Source organism: Chaetura pelagica, unplaced genomic scaffold, assembly GCF_000747805.2.
Source record: "Chaetura pelagica isolate M959 unplaced genomic scaffold, ChaPel_1.0 scaffold48, whole genome shotgun sequence".
NCBI lineage: Eukaryota > Metazoa > Chordata > Aves > Apodiformes > Apodidae > Chaetura > Chaetura pelagica.
In genome coordinates this window covers 461002-477989 of record NW_009954241.1, presented here as the reverse complement: position 1 = coordinate 477989, position 16988 = coordinate 461002, and positions in this window count along the sequence as shown.

The following is a 16988-nucleotide window of genomic DNA, read 5'->3' as shown; positions in this document are numbered from 1 at the left end:
AGGATTTAGCTTTAAACACTTTTTAAAAAAAGCCCTTAATGTGAGAGTTTGCAAGAGAAAACAGAACTTAGTACACTAGGCTGATGTTGCAAAGCTGTGATCTGGGAACCCTTGATGATCAAACACAGAGAAGATAGTACCAAAATGGCTATTTAAAAAAAACCAACCAAACAAAACAACCACAAACAAAACTAAATAACCACCACCTCCACAACAAACTATGCAAGTGTACCCAAATAATACAGGGAAATACAGGTTGAGCTTGACTTGGTTCAATCTCTGCTGGGAAGTGCAGTCATCTTCCTTGCTGTATTCCATGAAAAATAATGCAATTAAACTGCCTACGGAGTCTTATTGTTGAAAAGCAAATGAAGTTTAGCTAAGTATAGACACTGCTGCCATTTTCCAAGAACACTCAGATTAGAAAAGTTAGAGGATGTGACAACAGATTATGAATCTGAGGGACATGCCTGTGATTTGTGAATCAGTCCCACTCCTGGTTGCAGAAGGTTTCTTCTCTGCTAGCGTAGCAGTGAAGCTGTAGGAATAGGGAAAATGTTTCTCTATTACTGCCACCCTTCTTCCAAGGTTTTGGAAAGCTTCATGTACATCAGCCAGTTTGAGATTGCACTGGAGCTGCTATTTAGCCTCATAGTTTGATTACACAGAGTTAAACGAGTTCTTTGGAAGAGCACACTGCAATGATGAACAGCACATCCTATTAAGGATGCCTGTATTCCCTTCGAATGTGATTGCTCTTGTAGTGGGAGCAATAAATGGCAGTGTTCGCTGGCAAGGGATCAGACAGGCTTTGTGCTGAGCTGAGGTACATGCTAATGTCTTAGTGCAGAGATCTATAAAACTGTGTTGGGATGTACAATGTCTCTGGCATGAGTAGCCTATTTCCCATTTGGTTTAAGATTGCTTCTTAAAGGTTCAGCTTCAGCTTTTTTCTCACTGCTCAGCTGATACTTTGTCCTAAAACTATTTGGCCTGCATTGTAGGAAAGCCATGCAATGCTGCAGGGCAAGTCTGTACCTGAAGGAGGAGGCTGAGGAAACCTCGTTGATCATTCAGCCCATCTCCTTGCCAAATAATATTTTCTTCTTGTTGTGCGTTTCTGTGGCCTTAGTTGAATGCTGAGAAAACAGGCTGGGAGAGCTTCCTCTTCTTTTTGTAGGTGACTATTCTGCTATTGATTTATTTATTGATTGATTTATTGATTACCCCAGCATCATTAGTTTACTATTTGTTTAAGGGTTGGGGAGTTATAATTAATCTTTTGTTCTCAATTAATGAGAAAAGCAAGATTGATACTTCAGAACATGTCTAATATTTATGGAGCTCTAGTATTTACTTGTGGAGTGGCTTAAGCCCTTTATGAAGCACTTGTGATTCTACCTTGAGAGACAAAATGCTTTGAATAGGTAAGTTTTTTAATATAGATACATCAACTATGAATTTCCGCTTCCCAGGCTAATGAAAGTTTCTGGGAGTGTGTTACTGAACCCATGAGGGAGGCTCCTTTCAAATGTCGTGATTAGAAAGGGGTAAATAGTTTTTTCTTTATACTTTTAGTACATCTGTGAAACAAAAATCTCCCTCTCCACAAATGTAAATAAATTCTTTACATCCCTTTGTTTGATTCTCCTTCTCTCTTCCCTATTTGCACTTTTAAAATGGTGAATATTCACACATGTCTGTTACCCTTCCCACTGTTATGTTTAACCAGGTGAAAATGGAATAATCTCACTCTTTCGTGCTATTCAATCTTTAGAGTTCTGTATCACAGCTAATTAATTTTTCCTCGTGCTGGATGTTGAATATTGCCACTTCACTAGATTTTTCCCACATAATGTAGGGTTAATGGAACTGAACAGGTTTGCACTGGAACCTGATTTTTGTGCTCAGTAGAATTCTTATAAATCAAGTTCTGCAAGGAGGAATCTGCAGGAACCCATATGCAACTAAGTTTTCTTCTGGTCTTCTAGCTGCCAAACCACAAGTCATACCTGTATTTTTTCCTTCCTATGTTTATCTCCTCATGTATCCCCTCCATTCTGCAGTGCCATATAGGGTGGTCACAAGGTTAACATCCTCATTGATAGTATTATTGGTAGTGACCATCTAAAGAACCTGAAGGTGCATAAATCTATGGGACCTGATGAGATTCACCCACAGGTGCTGAGGGAGCTGGCGGATGCAATTGTTAAGTCTCTGTCTGTCATATTTGAGAGGTCATGGCAGTCTGGTGAGGTTCCTATGATTGAAAAGATTGGGAAAAAAAGGAACATGGCCCCTATTTTTAAAAAGGGGAAAAAGTAAGGCCCAGGGAACTACAGGCTGGTCAGTATCACCTCTGTGTCTGGCAAGGTCATGGAGCAGATCCTCCTGGAAAGTCTGCTAAGGAACATGGTAAATAAAGAGGTGATTGGTGACAGCTAACATGGCTTCACTAAGGGCAAATCGTGCCTGACCAATCTGGTGGCCTTCTATAACAAGGCTACGGAGATGGTGGCAGAGCAATTGATGTAATCTACCTGGATTTGTGCAAGGCCTTTGACACTTTCCCATATGACATCCTAGTCTCCAAACTGACAACGCACAGATTTGACAGATGGACCACTCAGTGGATAAAAGATTGGCTAGATGGTCGCAGCTGAAGAGTTGTGGTCAATGCCTCAATGTCCAAATGGAGGCAGGTGAGTGTGTCCCTCAGGGGTCAGTATTGGGGCCAGTGCTGTATAACATCTTTGTTGGAGATGTGGACAGTGGGATTGAGGGTATCCTCAGCAAATTTACTGGTGATACTAAGCTGTGTGGTGGGGTTGATACCCAAGAGGGAAGGGAGGCCATCCAGAGGGACCTTGACAGGCTGGAGGGGTGGGCCAGTGCAAACCTCATGAAGCTCAACAAGGCCAGTGCAAGGTCCTGCACCTGAGTTGGCACAACCCCAGGCACAAATACAGGCTGGGGGAAGAATGGCTGGAGAGCAGTCCTGAGGAGAAGGACTTGGAGTGGTAGTAGATGGGAAGCTCAACATGTGCACTCACAGCCCTGAGAGGCAACTGCATCCTGGGCTGCATCAAAAGAAGTGTGGCCAGCAGGGCCAGGGAGGTGATTCTGCCCCTCTACTCTGCTCTGGTCAGACCCCACCTGGAGTACTGGTGCCCTCAGAACAAGAAAGGTATAGACCTGTTGGAAAGGGTCCAGAGAAGGATCACCAAGATGATCCAAGGGCCAATGCACCTCTGCTGTGAAGACAGGCTGAGACAATTGGGGGTGTTCAAGCTAGAGAAAAGAAAGCTCCAGGGAGACCTTATAGCAGCCTTCCAGTACTTGAAAGGGACCTACAGGAAAGATGGGGAGGGGGTTTTCGTCAGAGAAGATAGTGATAGGACAAGGCGTAATGGTTTTAAACTGAGAGAGGGGAGATTTTTGTTAGATATTAGAAATTCTTCACTGTAAGGGTCGTGAGGAACTGGAATGGGTTGCCCAGAGAGGTTGTTGATGGCCCATCCCTGGAGGTTTTTAAGGCCAGGTTAGATGAGATTTTGTGCAACCTGGCCTAGTGGTAGGGTTCCCTGCTCATAGCAGAGGGGTTGGAACTTGATGATCTTCAAGGTCCCTTCCAACCTTAATGATTCTATGATTAAGGCTGGAAGGTGAATGGTTTTCTTATGTGTTACACAATCAAGAAGAGTAGATGCTAACCTTCTATACCTTCTTTGTAGAACTCAGTGTCCTAGAAGATGGCAGGTTTTTGATAACTTTTCTCATTCAATCAGTTATTGGAGTGTTCACAGGCTGAAGGATTTTCTTTCTTTCCTTTTAGACCACACTTCTATTTATCATTCCTCAATTTACCACCAAAATGTTCATGTTTTAAGTTTTTTCCCCCAAGAAAGGAGAAGGGGTGCTGGCTTGCTTTTATGCCATCAAAACCCAATTACAGCAAGTCTGTGCTCCCTTATAAGCATATCTGTATCCTCAGATGCTTTTGCAGACTTTTACTAGAGGTACTTATCCATACTAGGTCATTTCACAAGCCAATTTCTCTGAAAAACTTGCTAGCTCCCACTAAGGTAATTTGCTGGTAATAAGTGTAGATGATTATTTTCTGTCCTATGAGGTTTTAGCCTTGTGTTACCAAACTGAAATGTCTTTTCCTCCCTGTGCCTGCTTATTTCAAAAGATTATGGACAGCATCCCACATTTTTAATCCTGCAAGAAGCTCAGTACTATGTAAACATTACCAGTGCCCTCTACTGCAGATAAAAGAGAAATGTGTGTTGCATGCTGTACATTTCTGTTGATCTGGAGATTCTCTATTTATTTTTATTTCTGTTTGGGACAGTGTTCTGAAAACAGAATATAATTTATTTGACTATGAAGCCTTATTAACTTTTCAAAATGTACTGGTTTGTTTTTTAAGTGATTATGGAGCACAGTGTGCAGTCCTGGATAGTCCTGAGGTTTTTTATAGCATTTAAATTCACTAGAGTTACCAGAGCATTAAGAGAGTGGTGGATAGTTATCTGGAGTGCATCAGTCAAAGAACAGAAAACTGCAATTGTTGGTCAAAGTGCCTATGCAAACCAGAATGAATACGAGGAGTCTGAAGATTGACAATGACAAGTATTGTCATTGTATGGTATTTATTCCTATCATGGTGTCCTGTGTTCACTCCATACTTCAGTTTCCTCATTAGAAAGCAGACACAGCACAGGGTTATAGTGACACAGAACATGCTTGCTTAATAGACCTGAAATGGAGCTGCTGCTTTAACTTCCTTCCTAAAAAGACTAAAAGTGTTAGCAGGGAAAAGCACTGATTAAAAGGTTCAGTGTCATGTCCTTTTGAAAGTGTAAGTGGGAAAATGATAGGGCTCTGAGAGCAACCCATTGCAAATGCATTTCAGTTCAGCAGTTGTCATCTCTGCTTTAGTGGTAGAGGGTGACTGGGAGTGGTGACTTTAATACCTTTTGAAACCACCAGTGAACATGCTACCCTTTTTATTCTCCATGAGCTACAGTGCTGAGGACAGTGACTACTCTCTAGTCTTTAATGATAATCATACTATGTTTCTGAACCTTCTCACAGAGTTTTTGGAAGAGTACTGCCTTGAGTTTGTGTACCAGTGATACACTGGTGTCCTGTGGTTTCCCTGTACAACAGTTTCATAGTAAGAAAAAAACAGGCAGAAACGATGAAGTCAAGGAGCTGAAACATGGGCACATCACCAACAGCTGCCACTGCCCACAAGGAAATCTTCCAGAGAAGGCAAGGCAATGTGCTGTGCTTCACAGAGCTGTCTTTCTAGTGGAACTGGTAGAATGGAGATGAGTAGAATAGATTGGAAAAGGCCTTATTTGGTACAGAAACACATAGGGGAATGATGTGAAGAGTATATAGTGTCTCCTTGGAGTTGTACCAGTCCCTGAGTACTTATCGTGACTAGACAAGGTAGGAGGGGTTGTGTTAATGCATCTGTGAAAAAACTGAATCCATGATAGGTCGTCAGAAATTCTTGTTTCCTGGCTCTTTCCCCTGTTCTCATTGAAAAAACTTATGTGAAACTTACCTAGCAAAAGGGCAGAATGTCTGAGAGGAAAACAAGGCCAACTCCATTTATTTTATCTGCAGTCACCTTTTCTCAATGCTGTATTCCTGAAGCTAATGAATGATGTTCACATTATTGCTTTACTGTAGCTACTTATTTTCCTCTGGAGATCTAATTCCCTGTGAAAAGTCTCTTGGTTCTAACCGAAACCAGATAAACAGCAATGCCATTCCAGTTCACTGAGCGTGACTGACATGATATTTGAAACCACCACTCAGCCCAGACAGTCAGGAGGGGTAGCTCATACTTCAGGCTACAAAAAAACCCCAACCAAACAACCAAAACCTCATTATAGCAAGTCTGATCTGTACTCAGAAAAAAATCTATAGCAGTATCACAAAGATTGGTTTCCGAATGAAAAATTGTGGTTTGACATGAACCTTAGGACTTTTTATCTTTGGTGACAAGTTCATAAAGTGGACCTTGCAGTCTGTGCTGGAGACACTAGATGGCAGTGGAAGTATGACTAAGAAAATAGTGGTCTTGCTGGGTTTGGGTCCAGCCTCTCGGAAACATGAAAATAGGGAGTGAAGGCAGCTTTACTTGAGAAGAAAGATAAGGTTAAGACTGCAGACAGTCTTCTGTGCACAAAACTCAGGGCTTCCCTTACAAGGAATACTAATTCATCTTTTAATAATTTTGCATCTGCTTTAAGCAGATTAACCAGTGAAAACCAAATATTTTGTAAAGCATCTATTGCCTGCAGTGGTTTGTCTGAATCAAAGTAATTAAAACAAGAAAAAGTCTCACACGTCCAATTGCTGCCAATGGCATAGCTTTTGTGTGAGTCTCAGTAATCTTTAACTCGTGTTCAAGCTATGAGAGGATCTGCAATGATTATTTTTAGTGCACAATGAGTTTGCTCTTCATTCGTAATTGCACTTCTACAGCTGATATCCTAAAAGCCTTTTACATGGCACAGCTGTGATATGGGAAGGTCTCCCAAGGAGGACACAGAGGTGCACTGCTGCGTGCAGATGTGTGTGCTCTGCTGAGATTGTGCAGGAGAGCTGTGTACGTGCACGGACATGGTCACAGGATGAAGCCCCTGACTGGATGTGACAGTGAAGGAGAATGACATAGAAGAGCATTTTATAGGGTACATCTGCAGGATTGCTATTTCCTGTCACTTTAATGTTTCTGAGGTGTTGGCCCATATTTTCTGCTTTAATTTTAAAACATAAAATCAACAGTTTGGGCAGCAGCAGCAGCACAGAGATACTGTGTGAGAGAGAAGCAGTTTGCATGACTAGAGGAATTGTCATCCAGGTTATCCTTGAAAAAGGCAGTTCTTTGAAGAATTCTAGAGACAGGGAAAGACAGAAACCCTGTACACATGTGTGAAAGGAGGACGCAGACCACATTGGAAACTGGAACTGGTGAATTTTGGGTGATAGTGAAGCTTATAAAAACAAAAAGGTCAACAGTGTGAAAGCAGAAAGGGAGGATGCGTTTGGCCGTTATCAAGTGTCTCAGCAGCATAATCAGAAATACGGGAGAGGTAAATGAGTAGTGATTACCAGGAAAGCAATTCACTCCCTCATGCCAGGTTTTCAAAAGCTTTATATGCCCTAGGTTAATAGCCAGCTATTTGCTTTCACTCTGGATTAAGCTCCAGACTTCCTGAGGCAATGTCCTTCCCTGTCCCTCACAGGCCACCAATGTCAGGCAGCTCAATGTTGGACATAAGCACGCGCCATCTCAGCTCAGCCTCTGGTAGTACCTTGCTCAAGGAAATCCTTGGTTATGGGTTTGCAGTTTTCTTCTGTTGCATTTTCATTGCCCCTGAAAGGGCCCACCTAGATGCATGGAGGGACTGGGAAGCACACATAATTTGCAGAGTTTAAAACAGAGATACAAGATCCTGACATGAAAATGTATTGCTATGCCTTGCCTCCTGGAAGGCAAAGTGAGAAATGTTTCTGATTTTGACAGAGATTACAGCAATACCCAGAGGATGTGTGAAACTGAAGTGGGGACTCTTTCTTTTGACCTGCTTTTATGTAAGGCATCTATGAGAGTTGCTTCTCTAAAGGGTGGCTGTGTCATTTGTGTGGTGGGGAGAAGGCACAAGACAGGAAACTTGATGCTTATTTGTCTTAAGTGGGTCTTAGAACCAGCATTTCCTACAAGTTTCTGCAGGAGGCAATATTTTCTGTGGGAGTGTCATGCCCTTCTGGCTAATGAGAAGGAATGTCACCTTTTAAGAACTGCAGAAATTTTGCTTATTGGCAAATAACCTTCATACTGTCTGTGCATTTTTTTTGTCCATTTTCTTGATAAAATTCCAGGTATTGCTGGTTGTCTTTACAGATCCTTAGGTGCTCTGTGCTGTCTGGGTCACAACTCTTTCCTTTAGTTTGCCCTGAGAAAGAAACCCTTTCATAAGGTGCTAAAAAACTGAAATGTGATTATCAAATCTTGATAGGTTTTCTTTTCTACCTATAGTACTTTGAAGGCACATTGTATCCCAGAAATGCACTTGCATAAGCAAAGGATACATAGGAAACTGGAAGAGAGATCCCAAGGTATCATATGGCTGGTAGAGGACTAATGTTATTTACAGTGTCTTTGGAGCAGGTGAATTATACAGCCTTGTCTCAAACAGCAAAATAACACCTGGAAGACCACCTTTTGCATAGTCAGTGCAGGGATGCAGTTTGGCAGCCTGTTAGCAATGTTTTGAGTCCTTTTGAAAAGTTCCTTGTGGATTATTTAGAAAGTGAATTTACTTAAGACAGAGCCTTTAGCCCCTGAGAGAGAAGGAAGAACCTGGATGAGCTGCTATTATAAATCTGCACTTGCCAGTTGCTGGCAAGAACTCCTGTTTCTGGCTTCCTTGTCTGTAATGACAAACCATCTGTTAGATCCCAGTTCTGCAGTGCTGGTGGGCGCTTGGGCTGCTTTGTACAGTAATACATAGCACAGAGCAGTAAAGTTAATAAGAAAGAGTTCTAGTAACGGGGCTGAGCTATAATCCAAAACCCCAGAGAGCCATATGTAACGCTCGGCAGAGAACAGCCTTCTCCTGAGAGCTGTAATGTGGAAAACATCACAAGAAATGGAGGACTTTTGCCAGTGTCTAGACCAAGGGAGAGAGGCACAGTACTTGGGAACAGCTGGCTGAGGAACAACCTTCTGTTAGTTATAAGGCTTTGCAAGTGAGGGGACAGACCTAACTCCCAGAGGGAGTGAAGACATGGAAGTTGTTGACCTTCAGCTGGACCTGTAGTAGTTAGCCCTTCTGCAGATCAGATCCATGAAGACTTCTGCTTAGGCTTCATTTGTGCAATCTGTCCTTACAAGTCACTTGGTTAAATTACAGGAAAGCTACTCAAATGATTAAGGAAGTTTAGGAGGTAGGATTTCACCTCCAGGCCTAGGGGACAGAATGTCACCATCTTAATCGGCTAGTGGCTTTTACTACAGCTGATAGTCCTGAAGAGTCATAGGTCAAACACAGAAGTGTTGTCAGCCTATTGGTAGAGTTCTAATACTGGAGAAAAGAAACCCTTGTGTACCTGAAATTTGGATATTTGTGAAATTTGAAGAATTAACCAATCTTGACACCAGTCCTGAAGTCAAGATTTTGTAGTCTTTGGCCACTGGTGTGAATTTCTGGTATCTGAAATTCACTGTCTGTAAAATGATGTGCCAGCAACATTATTTTTTTGCTAACCTTGAAATTTATCAATAAAAGTTCTATCACAAATGGAAAAGTATGATTGTGAGTTGAACAAAAACCCCAAGAATTAGAACTTTTGCCTTTTTGAATTCCTTCCTTCCCCATCCCAGAAATAATAGCTTGCATTGTAGGAAGTCAGCATCATATAATAGAATTTACCCTGGAGAACAAGAATACTAAAACTTGGACTGTAGTTATGTGATGGCAATACAGCAACTGAAAAAAGACAAATCAGTTACTATGCCCATCAAAATGGTTGAAACCTAGTGCTGAACACTGCCACTTGCTTTAGGCAGAGATTTGTGGCCAAGGCCTAGGAAGCAATCGTCTGTTGTGTAAAATATGCCTAAATACTAAACTTAATTTGGATGAATTAAACAATAAATCTTCTTTTTCATATTTCATTTATTCACCTTTGTATAACAGTCTTGGAAAAATGGAATTTTGATCCTGCAGCAAAAGATGTCTTTGGTATGGGAAAAAATTATCTTGGAAAATTCTGGGGAAAAATTCCAGTTTCAAAGAACTGTGACAACATAGTTGATTTCTCCCTAGCTTTTGTCAAGAGAGCCAGATCTCTTGAAAAAATGAGGAGGCTGAGGAAACAAGAATCAGCTTCTCACAAATAAATTTTGGTGTTTAACAAGTACTTGATCAGGTAGCGAAGGGATAGCAATGTGTTCCTTGAGATATTTTCAATATTAATTGTGCAAGAGTAGAGAAAGACCCACCAATGGGCAATTTTCAAAGCCACCTCATTGCTACAGCGTCCTTGTGAGCTTAATACAGGGTGTCTGTCACTGTGCCTGTAGCTGGAATGGGAGAGGAAAGGAGATCAAGGCAGTGACATTTTTCATCATGGTTATAAGAAAAAGGAATTTATTGTTTTCAGTGAAATGGTAGCTTCAGTGACCTCTTCTTTGAGCTTCCGTTGATTACATACAGATCAGGATTTTATCTCTAGGGGAATTCAGATTAAGAGGTCATACTAGCTAGATCCATCAGTTCACAAAAAATGTGCTAAAGTGAGATAAGAGGTCTGATAACTTTCCTGGATTTATTGTTTGAGGAGAACAAGAACTTCAGAAGAAGAACCTTTTTCAATACGGTAATTTCTTGGATCCATTTGATGCATTTGGCATGTCTCCTTGTCTTTGTTTCAACCAAAAGCAGCAAAACAAGTAACTTCAAGCTTTATTTCAGTGCTTCCTATGTGTTTTTCATGACTTATAGTAGATACAGACAGCCCTTCCTAATGCTGATTTTAAAAGGTATTACCATTCCAGAACAGGATTTTTCACACAGAGGACAAAAATGTTCACAATTCAAGCAACACAGCCTAGCAGCCATGTTGGCAGGTCTGGATTTGGAATAAAAGGATTCAGACCTTTATATTTCTGATTTAGTCCTGGAAAACCAGCAGCTGAGGTGGTTTACTATCTTGAAGTGGGTACATGAGAGTCCACTCTGGACCCATCCTCATTTATGGTTGTTTGCAATTGCTGTCAGATGAATTATGCTATTTGAACTGAGCTGTTGTAAAAACGTATGTATGTTCCTAGCTTGCAACAAATTTTAGTAATTTAATGATGCTGAAGACAGCTCCAGCATGGAGAAGGCACCCTATTAAAAACAGTAAATCAAGCTCCGCAAGCATGATTGCTGGAGTTTGAGCTGTTCCATTGTCTTTGCATTCTGCTTCTTGCCTGATAATGGACACACACAGACATATAAACTATTCACATTTACATTTTTGCAATTCAGTTTGTTGCTTACAGCCACAATACATTTTAAGCTAACAGCAAAGATTTTGAGCTGTGCATAACATTGGACTGCCTATCACCAATAATGCTAGTTTTGAGTCATGAAACCTCCTCAGTAAATTCCTTCTTCCCCAAACTTAATATCTTCATAAATCACATTTTGAAGCATCTTGTAGAAAGGCTAAATACCAGAACATTGGTAAGATTTGTTTCTCATTTACCACTGCTCAAAGGGGTGAAGTGGCACTGAATCATTCTAGTAGTATCCATATCCAATAGAGTGGAGAAAGCAGGAAATCTCAGCAAAGACACTGAGACACGAGAAGGCATCTTGAACTGTGTTCAAGCCTAAATTCTAGTTTCTTATGTGGAATACGAATGTTCAACACCAATTGAAACTCATTCTGACAGATCAAGTTAATTTGGTGGGGTCTCAGGATAGAAGACTGATACCCATATTATCTCTGGCTTCAGAACATGCTCAGGAGCTACTTCCTCTCCTTCTACCTTCAGCTTCTCATATTCTCTGTGCATCTGAAACTATGGCTACACAAAGTCTTTCCATATTTAGCCTTTCAACTACGGAAGGCAACACTGCTTGAAATTCCAGAAGCTTGTCTTTCGTGTTCCATGAACCCCTGGGAAGTCAATAAATGTCAAAGAAATGTTGGATTATTTATGTATTTATAAGGTCTCTGTTACATTTCTGAGAAGGCCTTCTGGCATTTGGTCATCATATTCTTAGAAGACATAACACAGGGCAACAGCTCTGTAAATATATCAAAAGAATTTTGACATTTCCCACAATATGATAGATCTGTATTGTTCTTGAGACATTATTGTGTTGGAAATTTACTTCCTTCTTTGCCATTTCCTTTGCCAAAAGATTTGCTGACCTCTCTATTTTTTAAATGCTTTTTAAGGATGCATAAGTAAATGTTTCACACAAGAGGGAAACAGACGAGTCTTAGACTTTGTGTATTTCACAGAATAATTTTTCTCTGAAGAATTTCCAAGTCATGAATGCTCTATCATAGCATATGCTAAGAGAAGAATCTCATCAGCATGATGTTGAAGCCCTTCAGTAGGATTAATCTAAAATGTTATGGCTGTAGCACTGGTGACAATGTCTTTCTAGCTGCACAGTTGGTTCTCTGTGATGAAATGCAGTCTCTGCTGACACTGCTTGACCAGGCACACTCTGTCACTCAGCTTTGGATAGCAGTGCATAGGGTCAGAACCACCTACACTGCTGTGCTTAAATCAAATGGTACAGGCAGTGGTTTTCTCTTAAATATGGGTATCCCACCCATGCATGTGACAAGTTCTCTATTATCATGCCCTGCTGTGATCTCTCTAGAAGTCACACAGCCTCAATAGCCTTTGAAACAGAAGTTATTTGTTGACACTAGAGAATGCAACCCTGGTGGCAGGAGATCATAGGGGCTCTCCTCTCCCACCTCTATCATCCCCACAACTTCTGTGTGAACCCTTGCTCGTATTTTAGAGTTAGACTGAATGTGGTTTATGGACTGTCTTTCAATTTGCATACGAAACACAAACAAACACTTTCTCCATTAGTGATGTTAGTTATGGTCTAATCTGATAAATAAAATGGAGCAGGATCTGTAGCTTTCATGTTCTGTGCTAAGCTTTCAGATAAATGTAGCAAACTGTAGAAACAAAAATATGGGTGTGCATAAAATAAAAAGCCACTGTCCACAGCTTTGCAGTGAACAGAAAGACACAAGTCAAGCACAGCATTCTTGTGCTGGACTTGAGAAAACTGGCCAAGGACACTGTTGAATAAATATTTTCCTTTAATGAAAAGCTAATATGTGATTGTTAATATCTTGGCAGGGGAGACTGCTTTCTAAGTCTTATCTGCATTCAGTAAACATCCCAATATGTGGCCTATAATCCATAAAGGGGCAAAAGGCTGTGCTGATGCCTGTATTCAAATTAGTAGTTCATGTGCATTTTAATGTTTCAAAAATGTACTCAGACTACTGAGGCTTGCCTTCTGAAATCAAGTGTCTGCTGCAGTGTGACAGTTAAAGCTACTAAACGGGTAATACTAGTTTAATGGATTGTAATCACTTCCCTTTATGACTGATCTGTCAAGAGGCCCAGTTTTCTCTATGCATTTGTCCATTGATCTGTTTACATGAGCAGCTTTCCCTCTGTTATTTACAAATTATTCTCTGTGTAGTTCTCCTTTTGGAAAGTGCTGACAGCCAAGTGGACAAGATGTGTTTTTTGATCAGATAATTGATGACTATATCATTTATGCCTAAAAAGAAGTAAATCAAAGGCCTTTCAAAATGGTCCCATGGGCATTACTAGGCATTGGAATTTGTAGTGGCATTTTTATTCTCCATAATCACGTTTGTGCACAAATACCTCACTTGTAGCTACTTGTTAAAGTAAGAGGAAAAACTGAAAGAGTGCTAGAAGTTAACATATATCCACTAGTGCTTTATTGTAATTCTGTATTATATTTAAGGCTTCTGAATATGTGTTGGTTGCTTTGCAGGCCAAACACGGATGTAAGAAGAGATTGTCCACGTAATTCTGCAGTAAGATATAGGGTAAGTAACATCTGGAGCAGGATTGTAAGCAATATCTGGAGCAACAAAGAACTGTAAAGGGGAATAAAAGTTACCTTCAAGATATTAGACTCAGGTAGGTACACAGCTCAATGGCTTACTCACCTGGATGCAAACACATTCACCTAAATGTGCATAAAGTTTTATTTATTTATTTTTTAATGAACCGGTTTAGGACTGAGCACAAGAATTCTAAGGTCAACTATTTGTGTTTTTTGCTACTGCAGGTAATATATAAAATGGCTGGCCATGTCATTGGGATACCATTTTACTGGGTATGAAGGTGGAGTGCTATAGGGTCTGCAAGGGGATGAAAATGTTTGGCAACACATCTGCGGTTAACTGGAAAGTAGTTTATTACTGGGGGACAGGAGGATGACCATGAGCCAGCAATGTGCCACTTTGGCTAAGAAGGCCAATGGCATTCTGGGGTGCATTAGAAAGGGTGTGGTTAGTCGGTCAAGAGAGGTTCTCCTCCCCCTCTATTCTGCCTTGGTGAGGCTGCATCTGGAATATTGTGTCCATTCCTGAACCTCTCAGTTCAAGGACAGGGAACTGCTTGAAAGAGTCCAGCACAAAGCCACAAAGATGATGAAGGAAGTGGAACATTTCCATTATGAGGAAAGGCTGAGGGAGCTGGGTCTCTTTAGCTTGGAGGAAAGGAGACTGAGGGGCGACCTCATCAATGTTTACAAATGTGTTAAGGGTGAGTGTTAGGACGATGGAGCCAGGCTTTTTTCACTGATGTCTAGTGACAGGACAAGGGTGCTATGGGTGCTAACTGGAGCATAGGAGGTTCCATGTAAATATCAGAAAAAACTTCTTTACTGTGAGAGTGAAAGAGCACTGGAACAGGCTGCCCAGGGAGGTTGTGGAGTCTCCTTTGTGGAAGACATTCAAAACCCACCTGGACAAGTTCCTGTGTGATGTGTTCTAGGTGATCCTGCTCTGGCAGGGGGGTTGGACTAGATGATCTTTTGAGGTCCCTTCCACCCCTAAGATACTGTGATTCTGTGATCTTCCTCTGCATCACTGTCCTTCTGTGGTGTGGCTGCGTTTCAGTTGTGGGTGTAGTGAGCAGGACCTGTTTTTCATACAGAGTGCTCGGATTAGAGTTATGATATGCCCTAACTGCCTTGGCATTGCTTCATCATGAACTAAAGAAACAGCCCAGCTTCTTCAGGATGAAACAATTTTGCTTGCTCTTCATGGTGGAGCAGGTGACTCAGCAGAGAGGGAAAAAAATAATGACCTTTCTGCATCTTTCTTATCCTGTTGCCATAGCATCTGTGAGCAAGGTTTCTGCAGAAGAGGACCAGGTCTTTCCAGGCCAGAGCAGCAGGTCTGTCAGTCGCTTCCATGACTCTGCTGTATGAGTGCCCTGCCTGGGATGCAAAAATAAAACCGAGGGCTCAGTCTCATTGCCTGCCTCTCCAGGTAAGCCCTTCTGCTGCCTGTGTAGCCTTTTACTCCTGCAACAGAGACAAGAAATAAGAGGGTTGGCGGTTGACTTCTTTTTACCATAGGATTCATTAAACCACCACCCCCCAGTAGACATAAATACCAGAACACATTCCATTCCTTCTTCATCTAAACCCCTTTAGCCTTTGTGGTTGGCACAGAGCTGTAAACACGTCAGTGGGACCACCAGTTCTATGCAGGTGCAACTTGCTCCAAGCAGGTCAGTAGATAACCATCTTAAAAGAAGGTAACTGACACCCTCATGTCTATTATTTGGTTGGGCTGTGTCTATTATTTGGTAAGGGGAACCTGCAGAATCAGATATTTCCTCTTCTTCATATCATTATCTGAGAGCAAAAATTACAACAAAGGTTTTTATATAGAAAATAAAAAATAATGTTCCTCACATTTCTTTTTCCATTTCTGTCAGTGCTGGGGACATTATGATTAGGTTTTATGGTTTGGCTGGTGCTTTACATGGAGGGCTAAGGAAGTGATGAGCAGGGTTCAAACAGTTCTAATCAAAGAGGTATGGACTGGCTCACTATTGGAGACTTATTTGTTTTCAGTATTTTGAATTCCAAGACACTTCTTCAAGTATGTTGTTGACCCCCCTTTACAGGAACAGAGTAGCTAGCAGCTGCTGCTCTGCTCTTGTGCTGTGTAAAATCTTAAGTACCTTGGAAAATTACACCAAATTTGATTTGTGTGTATTTGTAGGATTAATTGAAAGTCAAAAGTATAGGTTGAGCATCCACTCAAGTGGACCTGAGGAAGATTTTTGAGGTGAACAGCACCTCAGAATCAGTCCACATTAAGCTGTAGCAACTGTATTGCATCAAACTGATGCCTTGATTTTTTTGCCTTTTTCTTTAACCTGCTTGTTCTTGATTTTTATTATAAAGAGGACTATTGCAAAAGCTGTGTGAAAATATGTTTTACTTTTGATAGGTCTTGTAAAAGTAGGGTGTGTATTTAATGTGACCACAGAAGAGAGAGTAAAAAGGTAGTGGAATCTGATGTTTGCCCATCAAAACAAAGAACAGAAGTAAATTCCCAAGAGATTTATTCAAATAGTCCTGCTTTTTACAAAAGGCAGAGTTCACCAGGCTAGCAAAGGGGGAAATACTCTTGGAAAATTACTTACTGGTGGAATAAGTCAGTGAAAGAGATAGAATTGGGCCTTGAGGATGAAACACCTACACTGATGAGAAATAAGTAATGCTCTGCTTTTCAATTATGTTAGAGCTGTAGGTGCTGAAGCCTGCTCATTAGCTGAGGCTGTAAAATGGCACATTTATTGTGTCATTATTCTTTCAATTATTTGCCTGATGGGCCTATGAGATGTTTAGCTCTTGCTGCCTGAAATTCCCCCTGGTTCTACCAAAGGAAGCATCTCTGCTTGGCTCAATACTCAGAAATGTCAAATCCTCAGCGTTTAGCTCTCCCTCTATTAAAACAGTGCTTAGTACTAACCTTTTTTGGCTTAGTCCTTGTGAAAAGAAACATCATGTCCTGCTCTCCTCCTGAGTTGACTCAGTAGGTTCATTTCTAAATATCCCTCCAGGTCAGTCTGTCTCAGTGTCTTACTCCTCGCTGAACTCTCCAGCCACCTGAGGCTATTACCTAAGACAGTTTTTCTCCACAAAATGAGCATGTGGCGGCTTGACGTTATTTCAGGGCCTGAACTATTGCTTTATTAATTAAACAGTAACTCTATTTGCCTTATATTAAGTACTTCTCTAAATTAATCTCCATCAGTCTTCCAGCACTTTTCTTATCCCAAACTATTTTTGAGCTGCCACATTTTGCTTTGCTAGTCACAGGTTATCACGACTTCTTGTCAT